The sequence below is a fragment of the Pinus tabuliformis genome, chromosome 4_1 (assembly GCF_031772625.1).
Source record: "Pinus tabuliformis cultivar Carrire ecotype Pingquan chromosome 4_1, CPIR1, whole genome shotgun sequence".
Lineage (NCBI taxonomy): Eukaryota > Viridiplantae > Streptophyta > Pinopsida > Pinales > Pinaceae > Pinus > Pinus tabuliformis.
Window position 1 is genome coordinate 865,810,400 of NC_142303.1, and position 19,017 is coordinate 865,829,416.

Consider the following 19,017-nt stretch of genomic DNA (forward strand, 5'->3'; position numbering starts at 1 on the left):
AAAACTGCTTCTTCCATTTGTCTGCTCTCGCTCATCGCACCCTACAGAAGGGCTTTTCAGAATGCATCTTACCCCCATGTGTAACAGGTGAGATGCATCGCATCCTCAGCATGGAGCAGACCATATGGTCCAATTTTGACTAGTTCTGAGTAGTTTTTCAAGGAGAACTTCTGGAAAATGATGTAATTAGCTGACCTTGTTCCTTTAGGGTATGAAAAAATACTTTTAAGGGTTTATAAGCCCTTGGTTTATGGACATATGTGATTGGGGTTGTAGTGCCCAATTATGTCTATAACAGTTTCCCCCTAAAGCATGAGGTCGTAAATCTTCTGATGTCAGGTCAAATGCTTTATAATGAGGAGCCGAGGTTTTTCGAACTGGAACGTGACCTGTAATAACATACAATACAATACATTATCTTCATAATATTTTCATGATCTAGCTGAGGTGGGCATTCCCATGCTCAGCTTTATAAATTCATTTTCATGTACACAAGACAGACAATCGTCTGTGTCGCAGATTGATGATTCTGGTAGAGCCATCATCCCTTAGTTTGGATGATTATCTGTGTAGATGTGATGTACATTTGATGTTTTTATTTTCCTGAATATATATCGCAGCTCGGATGGATGAAACTAGATTTGGGGTCTTCAAACTCATTCAATCTTCGACTGAAGTACAAGTCGATCCATGTGAAAATATGTTCTGATGTCGAACATTGAAAGACATTGCCTTATTACCAGCCAATGATGTAAGTTTTTAACAGGCACGAGAGGAATCACCGATAATGATAATGACCCTCAAGGTACTACAGTACAATTCACGTGATGTGAATAAATGAGTTGATGTCAAACACCACGCAAAATCTTTCGGTCGAAGGCCATTGATGTAAACCTGTCACTGGAAGTGAGAAACTTGCCATTGAGGCATGCAAGCTTCAAAGTACTGAAAGGGTTGTTCCTAAGTCAACTTCTTGGATAATGAGCTGATGTCGACAAGAAGTGACACATTGTAGGACGGCCTTAGTGAATCCCACATCTACGACATGGAACGGAGCAAATGATTTTGTGGAGGTGAAAAATATCTGATTATACAAGGTTCAAGGTGGTGGTCATGAAAAATGGAGAGTGAAGGTATTGCAGCGGATGAGGCGTTAGCTAGGTTGGTGAATTCTCTGAGCGACTTCTCTTGAACATATCAGCGACACTGAAATCAATTGGTAGTGTTAACCCCAAAATGGATGGTACGGCGGACCAATGGTGATATAACCGGTGAATGGAATAACCCAACCCAATTCAATCATGGTGACGGAGTGAAAGTGTCATGTTCAAGAGCGACCTGCTACCAATGAAGTGATTCAAGTTTTCTTCCCTTTTTCCCTAATCATTTCTGACCAGTACCTCTTTATTTTTTTCAAGCTTAAGGAGGATAAAATATGCTTGTTCTATAATTTTCCCTTCGGGCAAACCTGTCACTATGTTTTAACGAGCCTAGCGACAGTGAAACTCGCTCTTGTCTGAATGGACAAGTTTTTCGCTATTGTTTTAACGAGTTTAATGTTAAATATAACTCAGTCCTTTTCAATTTTTAGAGAGTCTAAAAAGAGACGTAAAGGAAACTCCAGTAGTCCTTTTTCGTAATATAATCCCTTAAGTCCAAAAAAGTATAAAATAATATGAAAGGGATGACTTTTCAATAGTTTTAACGAGACGAACAAGACAAGCGCTCGATATTTTTGTGTAATGATCCTTCAAGTCCAAAAAGTTTAAAATCTAGAGGAGGGACGGCACTTCCGATCGCTTTAATGAGCTGGAGAGGCCAATTGCTTGGCAATATTTTCATATTTTACGAGTCAGATGAAAAGAGCTTAAAGGAGACTCATTTTTTGAGGAACGAGTGATATTTTTGGATAGTAACTAGTTCTAGGTAAGGTTTGGAACTTTTCAATAACAACAGTGTAAAGAAGGTGGCTAATAGAATCACTCGTCGTAGCTGTTCCTCAAAAGGGTAAGCAAGCAAATGGAGGCGTATGATCAGCTAGAAAAGAATGGAGGTGATGGTAAGAACATGACGAAGGATCAAAAGCTGATAATTATGTGATCGCAATGGTTATTTACTGAAGGTGGGTTCATTTTTTAATGAGCTTGAACTCTAGGGGAACATGTGCTCATTTCTAGGTTTATTTTTTAACGAGCTTGAATTTCGCGTAAAACTGCTCATTTCTAGGTTTATTTTTAACGAGATTGAACTTCGCGTAAAACTGCTCGTTGCTAGGTTTATTTTTTAATGAGCTTGAACTTTGCATAAAACTGCTCGTTTTTCCCTTTTATGTAAGCTAGGAATGACCAAACTATAAAGCTAAAAAGCTAAAAATGAAATTGGTCATTTTTGCTTGTATAAAAGTGTTTGCATGCCCCCAGCATAAAAAAGAAAAAGTCTTCAGTAACCATATGGAAACTTACTATGGTTAAGCAGGATGATTTTCTGTCAACGCTTAGACAAAACACTTCCTGCACTTTGTCTGCCCAATAGACAAAGGTGAAAGGTCACTCGGACCGATCACATAACTTACAAGGAAACTTATCTCTACAGCTGGGTTTGTCCGCAAAATAGACAAGGGTGAATGCCCCCTAAGCTTCGTTACATTCACCAGACTACTCGTGGTAATTAGGTGGATGGAATGAAGGTTCCTTTACGAGATCAGGTGAAAGACTCGACTTGGAGCTTTTCTCAGCCTTGTTTCATTTTTTAATGAGCTTGACACAAGACAAGGAATTCTGCTCAAATCCTTGGTTTCATTTTTTAATGAGGTTGACACTAGTCAACGAACTATCCTCTGCCAACCTTTGATCACAACTCATAAGGGATCATGAAGGAAAGATCTGGTTCCAATGCCCTCAGTACATAATGTACAACATCACTGAATTGATCATCAGATGATGTAGGTATGGTAAGGCTTGGGGGCAATACCTTGCTATGATCCACACTATCAAAATGGTCAGAGTTTTTCTTAATCTTTGATGATGTAGAAGATATCACACGACAAGTTTCCACTGTGGCTACTTCCGCTAGATTACTTGGAGGCGGGAGGGTAAAATTACCCATTAAGGAAGGGTCTTTTAGGAGACCTACTCCGATATTCTAAAGTGAATGAGACCTTCCATGGATCATTGGAATGCTTCCTGTAACTTGTGAACTGTTGGGGAGGAAGGTTTGTTGACCAACGATTGTAATTCCTCCTTGAAAGGGAAATGTAATCTTTCTAAAGGATGTTGACACAACAGCAACCATAGCATAAATCCAGGGCCTTCCTAGTAGGATATTGTAATCGAGGTTTCCATCGATAACTTTGACGTCAATTTCTACTGTTTCCCCCCCAGTTCAACTTGCTAGTTACTTAAAATCCCGTATGGGGTGTATGTTCGTCCATCGAATGCTTTTAATGTCGTTGATGATCTTGACAAGGGTGGTGATCCTAAAGTTTTCCAGCAACTCATTGACATGCTGCAGGTAGATGCCCCCTCATCAATAATTGTTCGATGAGCAGTTTTGTTAAGGGCTTTCACTTGTATGAGGAAAGTGAGTTGAGCTGCTAACTAAGGTTTGTATCCTTTATGATTAAAGGCCACAAGATTGGAATTCGTTGGGTCAACCCCACCTATTACTGTTAATAGAGCCTACTTTTGGGAGGGGCAATTTTGCAGTATTTCAAGCGTCGACATAGCGGATGGAGATTGGGCCAGATCCTCTATTATATTATAATTCTGTGTTTCTTGGGCACGAGGATTAAATGTCGATTTGTGTACTACTCCTTTTGGTGCCTTTATCGTTAGCTCAGGAATGATGGGGTGCACAACTTAGGTTGAAGTTGTTGTCGAACTACTAGGTTGATCTGTAGCCTTGTTGTTCGACAGTTGTGGATTCCTGTAATATTTATTCCTTGTCAATATCAAAGCATCATTTTTCTGTTTTGAAATGGACAACATAAGCACTTGGGATGGGGAAGCATTGTCGCTAGCAACCAGATTGGTTTCTGGGTTTAGAAACGGATCAGTCAATACCACTGAAGTTTTTGAACTCTTAAAGAATTTTTTAACCTCAGGTTTATATGGAAAATCTCTCATCCAATGGTCCTCATTGCATATGAAACATGGCCCAGGAGGTTTCTTTTTCCCAGAAGGGTTCGCAGAAGATTTTTCAAGAGACGAATCATCCTGTTTCTTCTTTTTGTTTTTCCCTTTCTTCTTGCCCCCTGGTTGCTTCAGTTCTTTGCCTTCGTCGGTCGACACGGCATTAACATTTGAGGTGAGAAGTTCTTCATTTGCATTTTGACCAGAAACCATACGGGCTTTCTTAGATGTAGCCTTTGTAGTTTTCGTGCTGGTCATACCTATCACGCCATCGCTAGCATGAGAGTCTTTGTTTGATTTAGGAGGAGGAGGAGGAACAGAAAACTCTGGTCTGGAGCATCAGGGATTTTATCATAGAGCATGCCAAACTGAGTATAGATTAAATCTAGATATTGTGCATGATAAATTACTTATTCTTCAGTGACAACCCCCCCAGCCACATCTTCTGTAATAGAAGGTAACATTGACTTAATAAACCATTCAGCTAGAAGCTGATCAGGAACATATTTTTATTGATAGAAGCAGTAGAAGAGAGGATTACAACCAAGCTGTCTGATCCAGCATCATCCTCCTAGCATGAAAGCCCTCTTCACCTCATACAAAGCAAGATCACCCAACAATGTGTTCAAAGAGAAACCAGCAATACTTCCTTGCAAATTACAAAATTCCAACCTCTGGATCTCTAGGATGAGGGATCCATATATAGATGTTTGCAGGAGAGTGAGTCAGCTTCTGGGATTTTTATTAGTGTCATTTCTCTAATATTTCTTGGTTCCACTTGGATATTTCATGATCTCTTACTCATCCCTGGGTGAATTCAGAGAGGCAAGTGTCATATGAGCAGTTTCTAGAAGATTCTTTGAGTTTCCACCTAGCAAATTGCTTCTGCAATTTGTCTACTCTTGCTCATCATACCCTACAGAAGGGATTTTCAGTATGCATCGCACCCCCCGTGTGTAACAGGTGCAATGCATCACAACCTCAGCATGGAGCAGTCTGTATGGTCCAGTTTTGACCAGTTCTGAGTAGTTTTTCAGGGAGAACTTCTGGGAAATGATGTAATCGGCTGACCTTGTTCCTTTAGGGTATGAAACAACACTTTTTGGGGTTTATAAGCCCTTGTTTTATAGACATATGTGATTGGGGTTGTAGTGCCCTAATATCTCTATAACATGTATTCAAGTGAAGCTAGCTACTCTGAAATGGCAACGGATCCCCCTCTAGCTATAACAGTAGGAGAAGAATATGTGTTGAGTTAGGAAATGGAAGTACCCCACAAACATCTCAGTTTATGGATATTATAAGAGATTTGGAGTAAGAGTTGGCTCCCCTTACGAGTAGAAATGAACACCTGTTGAAGGCTAGTGAAGAGAAAGAGAGGATGATAAGAGAATTGATCGAAAGGTCTAGCCATAGAACCACAGAGCCAAAAGCACCGAAAAGGAAAAAAGTGGAGATAAAATCAGAGAAGTTTTCAACTAGAGATGATTCAAATAGAAATTATTCAAAAACAAAGAAGAGGAAGAAGAAAGTTGACCTGCAAGGAGAACTTTAAAAAATAAACCCCCCTGCTTTTGATAGTGAAAAGGAGGAGGCTACAGAAGCATGCCTTCTCAACATGAAAAAATATATTCAGGTTTATGAGTATGAAAATAACTTAAACGCTACACTGGCCATTTATCTATTGTAAGGTAGAGCTTCTCTCTGATGGTAAGGGGCCAAAAGTGTGCACATGTTGGAGGAAAAGATAGTCTCTTCGCAGGAATTCTAGAAACAGTTTAAATCTTGATATCCGAATGAATCATATTATGATGATCGTGCCAAGGAATTTCATGAGCTAAGGTTGTGACAATTAACTATGGATGAGTATGTGGGTAAATTCACTATGATATGTACCCTATATCAAAGATGATAAAGCCAAGGTACAATTATTTCTGAACTTCTTACTTGCATCTTATAAAGAAAGGATTGAGTTTGAGAATCCCAAGACATTGGATGAGGTAGTAAGGAAGGCACAAATATGTTCTCAACAGTTTAGAAATAGGGGTGAAGGCTTAAAATGCAATGGGGTCAAAGGAGAAGAAGCCTCCTTACCTTAAAATTTTGGGAAATACCATCAACAAAAGAAATTCAGTAAACGAAACTTAAATCAATCGACACAATCTTAGACAAGGTCCAAACCCATGGAGCTGAACAATAAAAGGAGCAATGGGGGCAAGAAAATGGAATCGTTGAAGTGTTGGGGGTGTGGTGAAACCCATCTACTGAGAGACTTCCCAAATAATCCTATTTCTATTCAAAATATTAAAGCTATCCACAAAGTAAAAACTGTGAATGATATTGCGAGAAATATCATGAGGATAAGTGTTGCACTAGATGACAGATATGCAGAGCACCAATCTACATTGATCAAGATTGAAGGTACAATTTCAATCCAATTTGTTTCTATTTTAAATGATCCAAGGGCTAGTTCAAGTTACATTAGTCCTCAACTCATGGAAAAGTGTAAATTAAAAATTGAAAATTTTAAGAATGCATGGCTGGTACAACTGGAAAATAGTGAAAGAAGGGTAACTAGCCAAGTGAGACAGTTTCACATCAACTTAAATGGTTTTCCCATAAAAGTAAATCTAAGTTTACTCCCCTTAGGATTTTATGATGTATTAATAGGAAAGGACTGGTTGGAGGAACATGGGGCTGTCATAAATTGTATGGAGAAAACAACAAGATGTATGTGTTAAGAGGGACAAACTCAAATAATAAAGGCCATACCAAAACCCATATTAGTTAGACGGGTTTTAGCCTTACAAGTGAAAAAGAGTGTAATAAAAGGGTGTCAGTTATTTTTGGTGAAGGTGGAAATAATTGAGCAGCAAATATAAAAGCAAAATTTCGAGACCTTTCCCATCATTAAGGGTTTCGAGATGTTTTTCCAGAAGAAATTTTGGGCTTACCTCCCTAGAGAGATATAGACTTCTCTATTAAGCTAGTACTAAGTGTAGTCCCAGTATTTAGAGCAACCTATAGGATGAGTGTACTTGAGCTATTGGAGTTGAAAATGTAGTTACAAGAATTATTAGACAAAGGTTATATTAGGTCAAGTTTATCATCGTGGGGGGCTCATGTATTATTTGTTAAGAAAAAGGATGGCACATTTAGAATGTACATCGATTATTGACAATTAAACAAGTTAACTATTAAAAACAAATACCCCTTGCCTTCTATTGACGATCTGTTTGAATAAGTGAGGGGGAAAGCCATATTTTCAAAAATTGGTTTTAAAACTAGACATCACTAGCTACGAATAAAAGATGAAGATATTCATAAGACAACTTTTCAGACCAAATATGGTCACTAAGAATTTGTAGTGTTAACATTTGGTATTACTAATGAACCAACAACCTTTATGTGCTTAACGAACATTGTACTTAATAAATAACTTGATAACTTTGTGCTGGTATTTATACATGACGTTCTAGTGTACTCCAAGAATGAAGAAGAACACAAGGAACATTTGAAATTAGTGTTGAAAATTTTAAGAGAACATTAGCTATATGATAAATTTATCAAATTTGAGCTTTTTAAAGACAATACAATATTTGGGCCACATTATTTCAAAAGAAAGATTGTCTATGGATCATGAGAACATCAAGGCTATCTTAAATTGGCCCGTACCTAAGGATGTGCGAGTTGTCCGCTCATTTATGGGTATCACATGATATTATTGAAAATTTATAGAAGGATTCTCTAAACTGGCCTTCCCAATTACATCCTTACAGAAGAAAGGAACAAAGTTTTAGTGGGAAACCAAATGTCAAGAGAACTTTGGAAAACTGAAACACATACTTACACTGGCTCCTATTTTACAAATTGTAGACCTAGATAAGGATTTTATTGTTTGCACAAATTCTTGGTTGGAAGTGTTAGGGGGATTTTCGATGCAGGAAAATTCAATGGTCACTTATGAGTCTAGGAAATTGAAACACGCATGAAAATAATTATTCAGTGTATGATTTAGAACTGGTTGTTGTAAAAAATTCTCTAAATATGTGGATATGATAGCTTTTAGGAGAAAGATTTACTTTGGTGACAAATCATATCAGCATAAAATACTTTTGAAGCCAACCAAATCTTAATGCTAGACAAGCAAGGTGGATGGATTTCCTCAGTGAATTCCAATGTCATATTAAACACGTAAAAGGTAAAGAAAATAAAATCGCATATGCCCTAAGCAGAAATGCACATACTCTAATGGGTGTATCTATTAGCAGTAGTAGTATAGATTTTGTTGATAAGATTAAAAATTCAATACAGAATGATCACAAATACCTAGAAATTCAATAGAAATTGCAACAAACAAAAATTCCAAGATATGCTGAAAACTATGAAAAATTGCTAATCTACAGAAATAGATTGTATGTTCCTAATGTGAGTTCTCTGAAACAAATGATACTAAATGAATATGACAAGAAACTATATGCATACCATCATGGGTATGAAAATATGATAACAACATTGATAAAATATTTTTTTTTGTTGGGGCATGAAAAAAGAAGTGGCAAAATACTTATCAAAGTGTCTAGAATGTCAACAAGTAAAGGTGGAACATCAACACCATGATGGTTTGTTGAACCCACTGCCCATTCATGAATGGAAATGGAAAGTGATTCCATTGAGTTTTATTATAGGATTCCTAAAGACACAACGACAACATGACCCTATTATGGTGGTGGTGGGTACCTTTAGTAAAGAGGAACATTTCAAACCTATGCAACTTACTTAGGGAACAACACATATTTCCAACATTTTCATGAATGATATTTTTAAGCTACATGGAGTACCAAAGATGATAGTGTCTGATAATGATGCCAAATTCACTTCTAAATTTTAGAAAGCCTTATTTGGAGGAATGGGGACACAACTAAATTTAAACACTACATATTATCCCCAAACTTATGGGCAAATAGAGAGAACCAATCAAATTTTGGAGGACATGCTAAGAATGCATGTCATGGACAAACCTACCAAATGGGAAGACTTCCTGCAATTTGAAGAATTTTCTTACAACAATGGCTACCGAACTTTAATAAAAATGACTCCTTTCAAATCTTTGTAAGGAAGAAAATTCCATACACCTCTCAGATGGAGTGAGCCCCAGTATAGACTAATATTGGGGCCATATGCATTGCAAGAAATGGAACAAGTGGTGTAGAAAATTATACAAAACATAAAAAGTGCATAGGATAGACAAAAGCGTTATGCTGATAAGAAGCGAACTCGCAAGAAATTTAAGATTGGAGACCATGTTTACTTAAGGGTGAAACCGTTGAAAAGTACCTTAAGAACTGAAACTTGTACAAAACTGGCACCACGATTCTGTAGGCCTTTTGAAATTTTTGATAGAATTGGGCCAGTAACATATTAGGTGCATTGCCCGGCGATGTTAAAGTACACAATGTTTTTCATGTGTTTTTATTATAACAAATGTTCATGATAATCTTCACATAATTGAATGACATTTCATACAGGTGGAACCAGAATGATATTTACTAGTAGAGCCACTCTGCATCTTACATCAGAAAGAGATATTTCTCTAGAATCAAGTCATCACTTTGGTTAAATTGCAGTGGAAACACTCTACACCCAAGGAGGTTGCATGGAAGCTATAGGACCAAATGCAAGAAGCATATCCAACACTATTTCAAAAGTGAAGAAAATAAACAAGGAACACAGAGGACGGCGTTGAAAAAAAATGTGGAAATATTTAATATCCCTACATTTTTCTCATGTTAATGTGTTACTATATGTGGACTAAATTGTAGACTTGATGGCGGGAAAGACATGTTTAGTTGACTGAATGTAAATTGTAAAGTTATTATGATCTAATAGATAATTTTTTATCAATAAATAGAAAAACTAGAAACTACTTGGGTAAGAAGCACTGGAGAAAAGAGATTGTTGCCAAATAAATCCTTCTTAGGAAAAAAATAAAAGAAAAAGGACTCCAAAAACCAAATCCCTAGAAGACAATGGATAAGATTTAATGATATGGGAGAGAAATATCTAATTAAATCACTTAGTTGGATAAAGATGTTAAGTATGGGTGGAAGAAAGCATTGCAGGAGAGAAAGGGGGGCTTTAAAAGAAAAAGAAAAATACAAAAGCCTATGCAAGTGGGTTGGCCAGCCTAGAAAAGTGGGACACCGCTAAGGAAAAATATTCTATGGAAGAAATTGTATAAAAATACATTAATTGGGAATCAAAGGGGTTGTTGATTCCATGAAAATTATATCTCAGCTCGACGAGAATGGGTGGTTACAGTTCATGTTTGGGAGGAAAGTGTGAATTCCCAAGTAAATTTTCATAGCAGACAAGGTTAGAGATTTCTAAACTCGATTAGTTGTTTTGTATATATTGTGCATGTGACTATTTGGATGACTGATTGCATGTATGTGCAATTTTCTTAAGTTTTGTTATGGAACCGATGGAATTAGTGCATGGTGTAAATCAAGTTATCGTGAGCATAATTCATTATGAAATTAAATTCTTGGATTGAATTAGGTTATCTACATGTGAATGAATTTTATGAATCGAAACATGTTACCATTAAGTGTTCGTAGGACCTTTTATTTTATAAGGAAAAATATTATTATGAAATAATAATGCAAATAGGTATACAATAACCAACAGGAGGAGTATGAGAAGGCAACCAGAGTAGCTATGACTCATACATCATTGTTCCTTTATGGGACCTAGGAAGAGTAACTCTTTGGCATTATGCTATAGAAAAAGACAAATGTTTCTTTAGTGATATGAAACCATAACCTATATGATGATTCATAAATTTGATGACTATACAAAGAGTAACTCTCTATTATTATGCAATAGGAAATTAGAAATTTTGAATTAGTGTTATGCATCCATAGATTGTACAATGATTTGTAAATTTGATGGCTGGTTTTATATGATGGTAGGTGCAAAATTTTAATCATGAATTAGAATGAAGCGAAGAATTATGAGTGTTAATGAAAGGAGGAGGGAATTTAAGAAAACACCATAGAGAGGAAAATCACTTCTCTCATCTGAACTTTGGTGTCATATCCCTACACATATCATGCAAAGGTGGGATAAACCTAGGGTATGGATAGGGGTTACAACCAGTATGGCTAGATAAGTACCAACAAGGTATAAACTTTTAGTAAAAAAAAAAAAAAATAGTTTGAAAGAAAAATTAGTAGTACATATTACCCTTTTCCTTAGCTAGATATTCTTGGGGCTTTATATGTCATCCATAGCATAGCCAGGCATGATACCAGATTGGTAGAGTCCAGGCATGCACAGGAAGGAAAAATTGTAAACATTTGGTGGTTTCCCAAATCTAAAGGGAAAAAAAAAAACCTAAAGAGTCTTGCTACCAAACTAGCAAAAATGGCAAGTAATGTATAAAATTGATTATTCTAGACTCGTAAATTAACCCCATATTATTATTATCTTGAAAATAAAAAACATTAACGCTGAGGAAAATAACGGAAACCATGGACATAAAACAAATTTGAATATGATTATATATACACCAACGCTACCCAATAAAAAGGAATAATTACTAGATACATATTAAATGTTCATAGAACAAGAAATATATTTACACTGACTTCGCATTCCTGATGTACGGGTTAAAATGACAACCCAGTTTACAAGTAATGAAATGAATAAAACTCCATACAACATTATACATTAAATTTAAACTAAAAATAATGTTATATATATTGAAGCAGCCAATAACCTCGAAGGGTTCCAGTAAAGTGCACTCCGTTAAAATTACAGTGATCGAAATGGGCCTCTTTTAATAAATCCATAATATAAAAGTAATGAATATATACATGTGATGTTAACCCTATGATGGGTGCTCGTCAAGTGAGCCATACTCTGCCTATTTTTCCCAGGGCTTAACCTAGATAAACAAGACTACTAAACATAGAAGGATGCATCTATCATGTACCTAACTATCTTAACCAGATTTGATTTTTATAAACACAATTCTATAAATATACAGATTCGTCAAGCTTCGCATGGCCTCTAACATGCCATATCATGTGTACTACATTCAGGAGTTTCTGTATATATTTTTTTCATCAACACTACCCAAAACTAAATAACAACCATTCTTTCAACATTTAACTATATATAGAATCTGTCTCTTGCACCTTTCACCAAGAATTTTATTTATTACTAAGTTTTATAACTTGTATCTATATCGTTTCTTTTTTTTTCTAACATGTTATTTATATTTCATGGAAGCTATCTCCTCCTCTCTTCAGAAATTCGGAATAAAACCTTTTTGCTCCAAATCCCATTACAATAGCATCAAACTTACATATGTATTGGTTCATGTTAACAACCAGTTCCTAAAATAAAGTCTTAATTTATCATAACTACCAGTTCTGCGAGACATCCTCCTCGAGAACCTCCACTATGCTTAACTAATACTATCTATTCAACAAGGTATTCTCCTCGAGAACCTCCTCCACAGCTTATCTATTTAACATTTATTACAACATGATTTAGTCCTATATTCTATCTCTATGCTAAACTACAAAATCATGGAAATTGATGGCTACATGATCCCACTCCTTTGCTTGTAGATTTTTTTGTGTTTTTGGAATAAATTTGAAGATTTTCCCTTTAATTCTCATACTACTGCATCAGACTCTTGAGGACAAAATTCTTCATGGGCTCCTATCCATGAGCTCTTCTACAGAATTGCCCAGCTTCTATAGCATGCTTTCTATTACGCAAGTAGCTTCAGGAGTTGGCTGATCCTTCCGTTTTACTAAATACTCAAAGTAATCCTATCCTCTGGTCTTCTTGAAAACCTTCTTTTCCAAAATCGTTTCTGGATGTAACTCTTTTTTTATAGGTAACTGCTTTATCCAGTCAATCTCTTGTGTCTCTTGATCTTGTGTTGTATCATCTGCAGTTTCACCTTCATACTTGTATAGGTTAGCAACAATGAAAATTTGAGATATTCAACATCAGGGGGTAATTCAATCTCTTATGCATTTGCAGAAAACTTCCTTAACACTCTGCATGGTCCAATTTTCTTGAACTTTAGTTTGTTATACTCCCTCTTTTGAAATCTTTCCTTTCTAACGTGTGCTAAAACCAAATCTCCAACTTCAAATTTCACCTCTCTTTTTCTCATGTCTGCTCTGGTCTTGTACTTGATGTTGCGAACCTGTAGCTGTTGTTTCACTTGTTCATATATTGCTTGCATTTCTGAAGCAAAATCTTCTCCCTCTACACTTCTCATTTCCTCTTTTCCCAAGTTTCTCAACTCAGATAATCCTCTTGGATGCATTCCATAAACTATATGGAATGGACTCTATCCTGTACTCCTACTTGGTGAGTCACTGTTTCCATATTTAGCTTTTGCCAACACTTCATCCCACTAATGTTGGCCTAGGTGCAGGCGATATAGACAAATGACCAAAACCTGATATAATTTCCTCTAATTATGGTGGAGTTCCTTCTACTTCCTACATGGGAGTATCAACCATCTATTTCTATACAGATTGTTCATAAAAATTTCCCTCTTTCTCCCAAAATCACCACACTTTCCCCTTTTATCGCCCCAACCCTTGTTACCGGGAACAACTTACACAATAGAGCTTTTTCCCTCTATCGGGACTGTAATTCCATAGGAATTATGAATACGCTATCGGAAAGCTTTTGAATGGCTATAACACGGTTTGGCACAAAATACACTATTGGTGGTTCTAAATCACCATAATGCGATTATACATAGAAATGCTCTATCGGCAGGCTTTATTATCGTAGTGTTGTTTCACATGAAAATACGCTATTGGCGGAATGTTCCCAAAGGAAGAGTTAATACACAATTTCACTATCGGCAGGGCTTTACTCCATAAAAATGGAATACACTATCGGCGATTCCACATGGAATGGTCAATACATAACATAACGGCCCTTCTGATGTGATAACACGTAGTGTTATCGGAAAAGCACAATAGGTGGTCTCAATGCCTTGTTACCAGACTCTTTCTGCTTGGGTCTTGCGATTCAATTAAACCGTGGACCCGATATGTTATCAAAGCCTCTCATATAATATTTCGGGTCGGAAGTCTCACTTTGGACTTTGACACTTCAAAGGGTTAGCTCCACTCCATTGTAGTTCTGCGATGCGATATTGGGTTCGTGCCCGATATGGTATAAGCTAGATATAATAAGATTTCAGGTCCGGAACTCCATTCTAGCTAAGTCTTTTCATGGTTTTCCTGTGTAAAATAGAGTTTCCGCTTGCAAAACTCAATAATGATTATAAGTGACAACAGAGATGTCGATATAAAGGAAACATCCCCACAGGGTTCAAACAAAATGTTAATAGAAAAAAAAAGCCAAATCCCTGTTAATAAAACTCAAAAGGAAACAAAGCCGAATACACAATAATACCAGCTTTGCAGGCAAACAACCGTTCAAATACATAAGAAGGGTTTTAGAGAGCATAAGTTCCCCGGGATCGACCAGTAAACAAAGATATCTTCTCCTCTCTTCAAAAATGTGGAATAAAACACTTTTAGTCCAAATCCCATTACAATAGCATCAAAATTACATATGTATTGGTTCATGTTAACAACCAATTCCTAAAACAGAGGCTTAATTTATTATAACTACCAGTTCTACAAGACATCCTCCTCGAGAACCTCCACTATGATTAACTAATCCTATCTATTCAATGAGATATTCTCCTCAAGAACCTCCACTATGGCTTATCTATAATACATTTATTACAACATGATTTAGTCCTAGATTCTATCTCTATGCTAAACTAGAAAAGCATGGAAATTGATGGCTAAAGGATCCCACTCCTTTGCTTGTAGATTTTTTTGTGTTTTTGGAATAAATTTGAAGATTTTCCCTCCAAGTCTCATGCTCCTGCATCAGACTTCTGAGGACAAAATTCTTCATGGGCTCTTGTCCATGAGCTCTTCTACAGAACTGCCCAGCTTCTATAGCATGCTTTCTATTACCCAAGTAGCTTCAGCAGTTGGCTGATCCTTCCATTTTACCAAATACTAAAAGTACTCCTATCCTTTGGTCTTCTTAAACACCTTCTTGTCCAAAAAAATTTCTGGCTGTAACTCTTTTGCTTTAAGTAACTGCTTTATCCAATCAATCTCTTATGTCTCTTGATCTTGTGTGGTATCATCTGCAGTTTCACCTTCATACTTGTATAGGTTAGCAACATTGAAAATTGGGGATATTCCAACATCATGGGTTAATTCAATCTCATATGCATTTGTAGAAAACCTCCTTAACACTCTGCATGGTCCACTTTTCTTGAACTTTATTTTGTTATACTCCCTCTTTGGAAATCTTTCCTTTCTGACGTGTGCTAAAACCAAATCTCCAACTTCAAAGTTCACCTCGCTTTTTCTCATGTCTGCTCTAGTCTTGTACTTGATGTTGCTATCCTACGGCTGTTGTTTCACTTGTTCATGTATTGATTGCACTTCTGAAGCAAAATCTTCTCCCTCTACACTTCTCATCTCCTCTTTTCCCATGTTTCTCAACTCAGATACTCCTCTTGGATGCATTCCATGAACTATATGGAATGGACTCTACCCTATACTTCTATTAGGTGAGTCATTGTATGCATATTTAGCTTGTGGGAACACTTGATCCCACTAATGGTGGCCTAGGTGCAAGCGATATAGACAAACAACTAAAACCTGATATAATTTCCTCTAATTCTGGTGGAGTTCCTTCTACTTCCTGCACGGGAGTATCAGCCATCTATTTCTATACAGACTGTTCATAAACATTTCCCTTTTTTTCCCAAAATCACCACACTTTCCCCTTTTATCACTCCAACCCTTGTTACCGGGAACAACTTACACAATAGAGCTTTTTCCCTCTATCAAGACTGTAATTCTATAGAAATTATGAATACGCTATCTGAAGTCTTTTGAATGGCTATAACACAATTTGGCACAAAATACACTATCAGTGGTTCTAAATCACCATAATGTGTTTATACATGGAAATTCTCTATCGGCAGGCTTTATTGTCGTAGTGCTATTTCACATGAAAATACACTATCGGTGGAATGTTCCCAAAGGAAACGTTAATACACAATTTCACTTTCGGCGGGGCTTTACTCCATAAAAATGGAATACACTATCAGCAGGATCCTATCGGTGATTCCACATGGAACGGGTCAATACATAACATAACGGCCCTTCCAATGCAATAACATGTAGTGTTATCGGAAAATCGCAATCGGTGGCCTCAATGCCTCCCTGCCAGACTCTTTCCACTTGGGTCTTCCAATCCGATTAAATCGCGGACCCGATATGTTATCAAAGCCTCCCGTATAATATTTCAGGTCCGAAGTCGCACTTCGGACTTTGGCGCTTCAAAGGGTTAGCTCCACTCCACTGTAATTTTGCGATGTGATATTTTTGGTTCAGACCCAATATGGTATGAGCAAGATATAATAATATTTCGGGTCCGAAACTCCATTCCGGCTAAGTCTTTTCATGGTTTTCCTGTGTAACGCTTACAGAACTCAACAATTCTTATAAGGGAAAACAGACACGCTGATATAAAGGAAACCACTCCACAGGGTTCAAATGAAATGTTAATCGAAAAACAATGTCGAATCCCTATTAATAAAACTCAGAAGGAAACAAAGCCGAATACACGCAATAATACGAGATTTACAGGCAAACAAGCGTTCAAATACATAAGAAGGGTTTCAGAGAGCATAAGTTCCCTGGGATCGACCAATACACAGAGATATCTGCTCCTCTCTTTAGAAATGAGGAATAAAACACTTTCGGTCCAAATCCCCTTACAATAGCATCAAACTTACATATGTACTGGTTCATGTTAACAACAAGTTCCTAAAACAGAGGCTTAATTTATTATAACTACTAGTTCTGTGAGACATCCTCCTCGAGAACCTCCACTACAGCTTATCTATTAAACATTTATTACAACATCATTTAGTCCTAGATTCTATCTCTATGATAAATTAGAAAAACATGGAAATTGATTGCTAAAGGATCCCACTCCTTTGCTTGTAGATTTTTTTGTGTTTTTGGAATAAATTTGAAGATTTTCCGTCCAACTCTCATGCTTCTGCATCACTACCTTACCTTCAAAATTATTTTTGTCATGTATTTGACCTAGCTTCAGGTCTACAATATCTACTTAAGTCACTCATTACCCACAAATAGATGGTGTATTAACCACTATAATAATCCAGGACTCGTATGTTAATTAATATAGTATTCATTTTAATCTGACTCGACCTTAGAAATGGAAATGGTAGCCTCTACAGTGACTGCCAACTACCCTAACCCAATTCATTAATCTTTCTTGATCTTCAGAGAGCCATACCACCTTTATTAGGTCTCGCTGTCTAACCTGGTTTTCACGTGATTGTTGTACCTATAGGCTACCTGCAGAAAACAAATGAGTGTGATTGTTTCTCCTGATTGAACGGTGGAAGCCTCGACACTACACCCTAGACTAGCATTGAAACCCTCGCTCAGTCAAATTTGGTTTTCCAATTCCTCAATGTTGGCAAGGTGTGTCTTGTTCGCACAATGGTCTTCATGTACAATAACCCACTTGCAACCAGATGTTTGTTGTCCCGGAAACTCCTAGCAAGTCTAACACTTCCTTGCCTCAGTGCTAACCTTGGAAGTTGGTTAGGGAGGTCATTTTATTAGTGCCACGGAGTGTCTGGGAGTTTCATTTTATGTTATTCATTCCACAATGGTTGTAATTGTTATCTAATTGAACCTTTAGCCAAAATTTCTTATTGCAACAGGTTTAACATGTGGTCCTCATTACGGTGGATTCACTAATTTTGGACCTTCAAGCTATGGTTTTCGAGGGTAGGTCCTTCCTTCAGTTACAGGGGTTTCTTCTAAACTTGGTATGCTTCTTCAACAATACTTATCTATATTATACTTTTCTTTATTTTTTAACAAGTAGTTGTTGGTGTGAGTGTGTGTCAAGTCTACTTGAACCTTCAAGGTTTCCATGAGAGAATCCTCCCCTGGCTTAGCTATTATTTGTATGAGAATTAATAGGTAGGACATCAAGGTGCTTTAATGATTTTTTCCTCATCATGAAATTTGCTTTAGCCAAAATTCTTGAGACGAAATCTCTTTTGGGGGTCAACAAGTTTGAAACCCTTAAATATATTTTTGTATTATCTCATGAATCCAGTGTTGGTTGTGCTCCTAACTTACTTCCCCTGTATATTTGATTCTTTTATTTTCAAGTACGAACCACCAATTTTTTTCCTTATTCTGCAGGTAAATGGTCATGCAACTATGTGAATGATTCTTTTGTTTCTTTTTGGTTCCTATCCCTTCCATAGGGTTCTAACTGCCCCGATCTATAATTTTCATGTAATTTTGACATTTGTAGCTCCTCGGTTTTCTTTTTAAGGTTAAACAAATGTCAAGTTGGGTCTTCAACATACTAACCTCTTATATTCGCACCCAAGTCAGTTCCTTTTCATACTTTTTCTTCCTAGAGGTGTAGCTTGAGCCTAAAAAGAAAAAAATTTCCGATGTTCTCTCATTTCATATTTCTCTTATTAACTTCTAGCTCTTCGAGACTAGCCACTACTTAGGATTCCATTTAACTATTATTTCCACATTTTTTGTGCACAGTAGTTGAATGTATATACATATATACATATGTAAGAGGTTATAGCCCTCCAGATGTCTGATGAGCTTGGCTCAAAATTTCCCTCTTGAGAAATATTCTGTTAAACTCTTGTTTTATTCATTGAACATATTTCATGCTTTCATCACTATATTTATGTCATTACTTGTCCCAT